The sequence below is a fragment of the Gordionus sp. m RMFG-2023 genome, chromosome 2 (genome assembly GCF_954871325.1).
Source record: "Gordionus sp. m RMFG-2023 chromosome 2, tfGorSpeb1-WG-v2, whole genome shotgun sequence".
Lineage (NCBI taxonomy): Eukaryota > Metazoa > Nematomorpha > Gordioida > Chordodea > Parachordodidae > Gordionus > Gordionus sp. m RMFG-2023.
Window position 1 is genome coordinate 38,248,362 of NC_088776.1, and position 7,412 is coordinate 38,255,773.

Sequence of the window (7,412 nt, forward strand, 5' to 3'; positions counted from 1 at the left end):
AATTATTGGTTGTATAAGAAAGTAATAATGTTACCTTCAGAGACCTGCCGACCAATAACAAAGCCCAGCCCGCAATTTAAAAAATTTTTTTTACCGGTTCTGTCGGGGTTTTGCATTTTCAAACGCGGCTGAGCCCGAATTTTCTAAAAAATATTTTCAGGCCTGGCCTGAACTTTTTTGAAATATATTGACTGTTTCGCACAATGACATAATGTGTCATTGGTTTCTCATTGCTAAAAATATCTGTGATTTTATCGAATATAATTTAATATAAAAATTAACCGATATCTTTTTACATAAGCTAACTGCTGATGCGGTTCTATGAAGCTAAGATTGAACCCAGGACATCATATATTTATTTTCAGTACTTTATTATTTTAAAAAATTTCATGAAAGACTAATTCTAGCCCTTAGTCTGAACAACATAGTTTTCATAATCTTATATGAACACTATCGATATTTCTCCACTACCTTAACTAAAAGCTAAAGTGGTCCCTGAGCTTTATTTCGGTAAAATGTAAAATGCCAGGGTTGAATCTGGGCCAAGAGATAGCTTATTATCGTAAATACAATTAGTAAAAAAAAATCGCTCGTCAGCGTTACGCATCACTAAGCCTAGCCTTTATTAAAATTATTTATTATGTAACGATATATGACGGGCGATTAACCGAGCTCCTTAGCCGATGCCTAATTTTTGAATAATTAGTTTTCGCTTATTTTAATGCTAAGCCTAATTATGCTTAGCCGATTTTTTAACGTAAAAACTTTTGAATTGCCTAGAATTAACCGATTGCGCAACATTAAGGGTGGGTATCTACACATATTCAGGTGCATTTCTGACAAAATCAGATTTTTAAATTTAATAAAACACTCAATTAATGATTTTAAATGCAAATAATAACAAAAAAAAACAATACCCATCACACTATAGCCTTACCAAAATTAAGTTTAGTTAAAAGTTCACTAGAGCTGTCCTAATATTCACAGGGTAAGCAAGGAAGACCAGGGGGTGGTTGGATTATTTCTGTCAAAATCGTCAAAGGTCCGAAAATAATTGTATCTAAATTTACAAGATGATAGTTCAAACCTTTACCTAAAAATTATACACCGATAAAATTTAAAATAATACACTTTTTTCTCTAAATTGATTTTAGTAAAATGAAAATTTCTTATTACAAGCCTAAATCCTTAGCAATGTAGAGAAAGATGAATCAAGATTTTAAAATGTTTTTATAGGTTTTTTGCACTTGTTAAACATTCCGAAGATCAGACTTTTAATATTTATAAGAAATTTTTTATTTACATATAGGGATTATATTTATTGATACCAGTTTGTTTAAATATGGTTGGTTCACAGACAAACTTGAATTTCATCATATGATTATAAGAAGTTTTGTATCATGATATACACTGATTTCCATCGCATTGTAATGTCTTTCTTTAGAAAATATCGAAGCTTGATATTTGCAGCAGATTGCACAATATTTTACTAACTCTTTTACACTTAGAAAATATTTTAAATACCTAATTATCAAAAGATTTTGCATCATATATAATAATACTACCACCTTCTTCCCCCACTCCACTCATTTCCTATACCACATCAAAATTAGAACAACGGACCAAATACAAACTACCCATTTTAATTTCAATGCCAATCTTGAGCTATAACCCCTTCTCCTGTGGTAAAAGGTCCTTTAACATTGCTTGAATGGTTAAGCGTTTTTATTATTGGTAGTCGGTCTATATATCTGGTTATAAATTATCATTAATATTTAACTTCGTATCATTAGGGCTAATTATTTATTCAAACTTTTCTGTTGGGGGGGGGGGTGTTTCTTAATAAAAAAAATTTCATGATTAAAGCAATATTTTTATTTTCCAGCTTAACATAAGGATTTTCATTATCTACGCTTCCTGAGACAGATATCTTACTTTTCTTATATATTTTTTATAGGGCCTTGCTTTCTACTGTAAAAAGAGGAATCATAAATGATCGCTTCAGCTTGTTGAATTAATTTTAATATCCATAAATGCTTGCTTTTAAAACTTTTATTTTAAATCTTTCTAAACCTCTTTTAGTCTTGAAGAATACACATTTAAAAAAATATAAAGGCAAGAAAATGTAAAAAAGAGATATTTTCCACCTTTCGATTTTTTAGGGTTGTATCTACTCCTTGAAGTACAACTCACAAAGTAAATTTTTTATTCCATTAAATTTTCTCATCTTCAGCGATGATAGTAATGTCCAATCACTATTATCGCCACATTTATAAAATTTATGACATTCATCAGATTAATAAAATATAGCAACTGAACTGAAATGGAAATATACTGTAATTTGTGTTAAAAATAACTAATTTATTTTTAATAATATATGAGGCATGTTCAATTCATTCAATTTTAGCTTTACTTATATTTTTTATATTTCTATATCCATTTTTATACAATTTTGTTTTTGATCACATAATTAGAAAAAAGACTCGTCAGGAAGCAAAAACTTAGCAAGAATCAATTAAGGAAATAAATAATCTATTTTTTTCCCAATTCCTGAGTCACAATAGTGGCAATTTCATCATCAGAGATTACACGAATTAAGTACTGAGATGGATAGAAATTCAATTCGACAATCTACCTATGATGCTGAATATTGTTTCATGTCTTGTTGTGATATGCTTTGACCTTGTCATTTTGATTAAGCAATAAGAGAACTTAATACAAATTTATTATCAAAAAATGCTTATCAAGTCCATACTAAATCCCTCACTAATTAAAGCATTTGTCAAAGAATAATATTAATCCAAGGTCTAATTATCTGTTTGGCTCAATGTTTTAAATAAGACTTTTTTTCTTAGTGCCTTGCAAATTTTATTTATTTCGGCCAAAGCTCCATCCAAAATCTTTATTTTTAGGAGCCTAGCCATAATTTTAAATTTAAGGCCTGAGCCTGTCCTGTCCCAAATTTAATTGAAAAATATAACTAAACGCATATTTAAACAATAAATTAATATAAAAATTTAATTCCTTTTCCCTAATCTTTAGAGAAGTCTATTTTATTGCTTAGAATCTTTTTTATATTTTTTTAAGTCAAAAAAATCAAAAGTCTTAACCCGATTTAAAAAAAAAATATTTTTAGACCCAAGCCCGACTTTAACTTAATTTCCAGGTTCAACTAAGTCTGTCTAAAGGCCGATAAATATAAAATTGTTTCATTTTAGATAATGAATTCGCGACAATGAATTCGCGATAATACATTTGCGATAATGCATTCGCGCTAGCTAATACATTCGCGATAATGCATTCGCTATAATATTTTCGCTATATTATACTCGCTATAATGCATTCGCGGTAATGCGTTCGCTATAATACATTCGCGATAATGCATTCGCGGTAATGCATTCGCGGTAATGCATTCACGGTAATGCATTCACGGTAATGCATTCGCGGTGATGCATTCGCTATAATATCTTATATAGAAACCTTCAATTGACGGTTTTGGTTTTTTAGGTAAGACAAATCAAAAATATTGGTTTCTCTATAAATATGTGGAACCCCAAGTAGAGATCGGCACTTTTCGACACTCAATATATTAAAGCCATCGCATACATCTAAATGTGTATTATTAGAGATTAATGAATTCTTAGTTATCTATAAAAAGATTTATGAATAAAATTTGTATAATAAAATAGAAAGAAAATTATATTTAGAAACGTGTTCCGAAACGCAGAACGAACGGGAATGTGACATATTTTTTACCCAAACAACTGGTTAAAACCTTTTCTTAATTAAAATTGGAATAAGATTCTCGTCCGTCATATATCCATAAGGGTAAAGTTAAGAATCCTTCTATAGGCTAATTTAGATAGCTGACATATAAATGCAATATATAAAAATTTTAAAAATGGTTGGTTCAGTTTAGATTTTCTTTAATAACGGTTAATATATATTTAACAAATCGTTTCAGGGTTGGTTTAGCTGAGTTAATAATCAAGCAAAAAGATTTTACAAAAAAACCATTGTTGAAACAAATAAAGTCATCGAAAAAATACAACAAATAAACTGAATTGTATTATTAAAATGTTAATTTTGATATATTTTTCAAATCCCGCATAAATTTTTTGAACTCTATAATTGTCCCATATATAATATTTCTCTATAAAATCAAGATCTAGAAAATAATTCTCTACAAAATAATTCTCTACAATGTAATTCTCTACAAAATAATTCTCTACAAAATAATTCTCTACAATGTAATTCTCTACAAAATAATTCTCTACAAAATAATTCTCTACAATGTAATTCTCTACAAAATAATTCTCTATAAAAGTAATTCTCTTTAAAATCATTCTCTATAAACAACATTCTCTATAAAATCATTATCTTTGAAGTCATTCTCTATTAAGGGCCTTCTCTATAAAATAATTCTCTTTAAAATCATTCTCTATAATCGACATTCTCTATAAAATCATTCTCTATAAATTAATTCTCTATAAAAATTATTCTCTATATTAAACATTCTCTATAAAACCTTCTCTATAAACTACATTCTCTATAAAACAATTCTCTACAAATGCATTCTCTATAATTGTTTTCTCTATAAATTTTTCTCTATAAAATACATTCTCTATAATGGTTTCTTTATAAAGACGTGGAACTGTGTGACGCCCCCAATGATAGATCTTGTAATACATTCAAATTTATTGTACTGCGTCATGATAAACCTTTTATTTAAATCCCAATTAACAATTAATAATATATTTTAGTTTTATTCTAAACGAAATAAATTAACAATTATAAATGGAAAAGTGAAACTAAATTTATATACAAACAAACAATTTGTTTTTAAGCACAACAGAACCCAAGTCAAAATAGCTTAATATCTTCTGCACCGAAGGTCTAAGTTACTTAGTATTTAAAAAAAACCTTCTTACTTAGACTAATAATAGCTCACATCAGACCTTAACCGCGTAAGAAGAACCCTAGTGAATTTAAAGAAAAAAAAATATATTCAACTAATATCTGTTGTAATATTAGTTAAACAAAAAAATGTATTATTCAAATTGTGATAATATTCAAACATAAATAATATTTACTAAATTATTACTTTATTATTTAAGTCTTAGACTATGGAAATAAGATGAAAACGCGTGATAATTGTAGATTTTTCATACTTTAAGGGTTTAACAATTGGAGTTATTCACTTTTTATTTTTTCGCATACAATTTTCTTAATTTTTAATCTTTTTCTATTTTATTTTATGTTACTTTTTCCTTTTATGTTAACTTATAATTGTTCAATTTATAATATAGAGTTTAATAAAGAAATTATAATTTATTTATGGCTTAATTTTATTTCTAGTCTCTAATACTCAACTACAGTGGTGCTGGAGTGTGGATGTGTTCCTGGGCAACTTCAACATTCAGCCTAATTTCAGGCAATGTTAACATGGGAACAAGAAGGGTTGTCAAACTGCATTCTAAGGCAAAAATTCGAAAAAATAAAGAAGTAAGAAAAAATAGTTTGTAATAAAAACATTTTGAGAATTATAATTAAATATTAAAGTATTGGGAAAAACAAAAGAAGAAAATTTATCGTTTAAAATTAAATTTGGATGAGAAAGAGATTTAAAGTTATTTTTAAGTTGGTTAAAAAAGAAAATATATTTTATGATAGCTCATTTAAATTTCGATCTAATTTTTGTAAATATTGATAAGATTATGATACAAAATTGTGTAGGAATATAATAAACTAAAATGAAAAACAAAGAATTATAAAGGTAGCATTCAGATATAAGGAAGTTTGATTTAAAGGTGATAATTTATGAATTTTATATTTAGAAGTTACTGGTAAACTAGAAACCAATTGAATTTAACTGAATATAATTGATGTTTTATATTATAATAAGTTATTAAATAATTGATCACTAGAGATAATTATGACAAAAAAAAGGAACATAAATTGTGGAGATTAAATAAATTTATTTGTAAAAATATTTTATAATTGAAAATATGCGAAGATTAAAATTATACAAATAGTTTGCTTAGAAGATATGATAATTTAAAAAATTCGGTGAATAAGATTAAAGACTAAGACGAATATACATTTATTGTTAGAAATGATGTTGTAAATTCTTATTGAAGATTTACGTTTAACTTTTATTTTAAGGGCTGCGAGAGATAATACAGCCTCAAGGATCTGATATGTGAATAAGACACGCATAAGTTGATAATATTTAGTAAAATATTAGGTTGTTGAATAACCAAGAATCTTCATAAAGAGAAACGGCTTTCATCATTAGGAAATTTATGCCGCAATAGAGATCTGATTTTTATAATGAATCATTAATAAGATTTGAGGTCAATTAGGCAACATTATTCTAATAATAGTAAAAAGAAAAACAAGAGGAAAATAGGGAAATACTAAAGAAATGATAAAGTCTATTTTAAATTGTGTTAATGGGGTTTTAGATATAATAAAATATCGTGAAGAATGAAGAAATAATTTTTTGTTGAATAATGATATGGATACGAAATACACGGAAAAGAAAATGAAATTTTTTTGATATTTAATTAAAATAAGACTATTTACAAGAGTATAAAATGGAAAAATAAGTAGGAGAATTTAAGAAGTGTTAAAAGAGAAGAATTGACTGTAAAATAGTGATATATAATTGTGAAATAAAAAGTGCGTTAGAAATATAATTGATAGATTATTTTAACAAGTTGTGCTAGAGTTATGAGAATCATAAATTTATGTTTTAAAATTGATGATAAACATAATCGATTTGTTGAGGAACAAGTGACAATTTTGAGAATCATAATTTTAAGTGTAGATGATAGACATAATTGATTTGTTTTTTAACAAGTCTGAGAAATTTATGAGAATCATAAATTGGTATGCTGAAAATTGATGATAAACATAATTGATTTGTTTTTTAACAAGTCTGAGAGAGTTATGAGAATCATAATTTTGGATATGATAGACATAATTGATTTGTTTTTTTAACAAGTTTGAGATAGTTATGAGAATCATAATTGTTGGGTATTGAGAATTGATGATAAACTGCATATGGCTTAATGAAGATATGGGTTTGGGCTTCATTGAGGGTAAAGGGGTAGTAGAATTTGATATAATTATATAATTTATTTATAATATTTTTATTATGTATTATAATTTTAAGATTTAATTTAGAGAAAAAGTGAGTTAATATTTCAGGAATTAAGAGAGAAGTTAGGCAATATAATAGATTATATAAGGAAGAATTAGATTAGAGGCGATAATCTTATACATTAAGACGAAGTGGATATATTATATATTTTATTGGTATATTGGACTGTGTATTATAAATTTGAGAATAAATGTAAGAAAAAGTGATAAAATATTTCAGAAGTTATAATGGGTTAAATAGATTA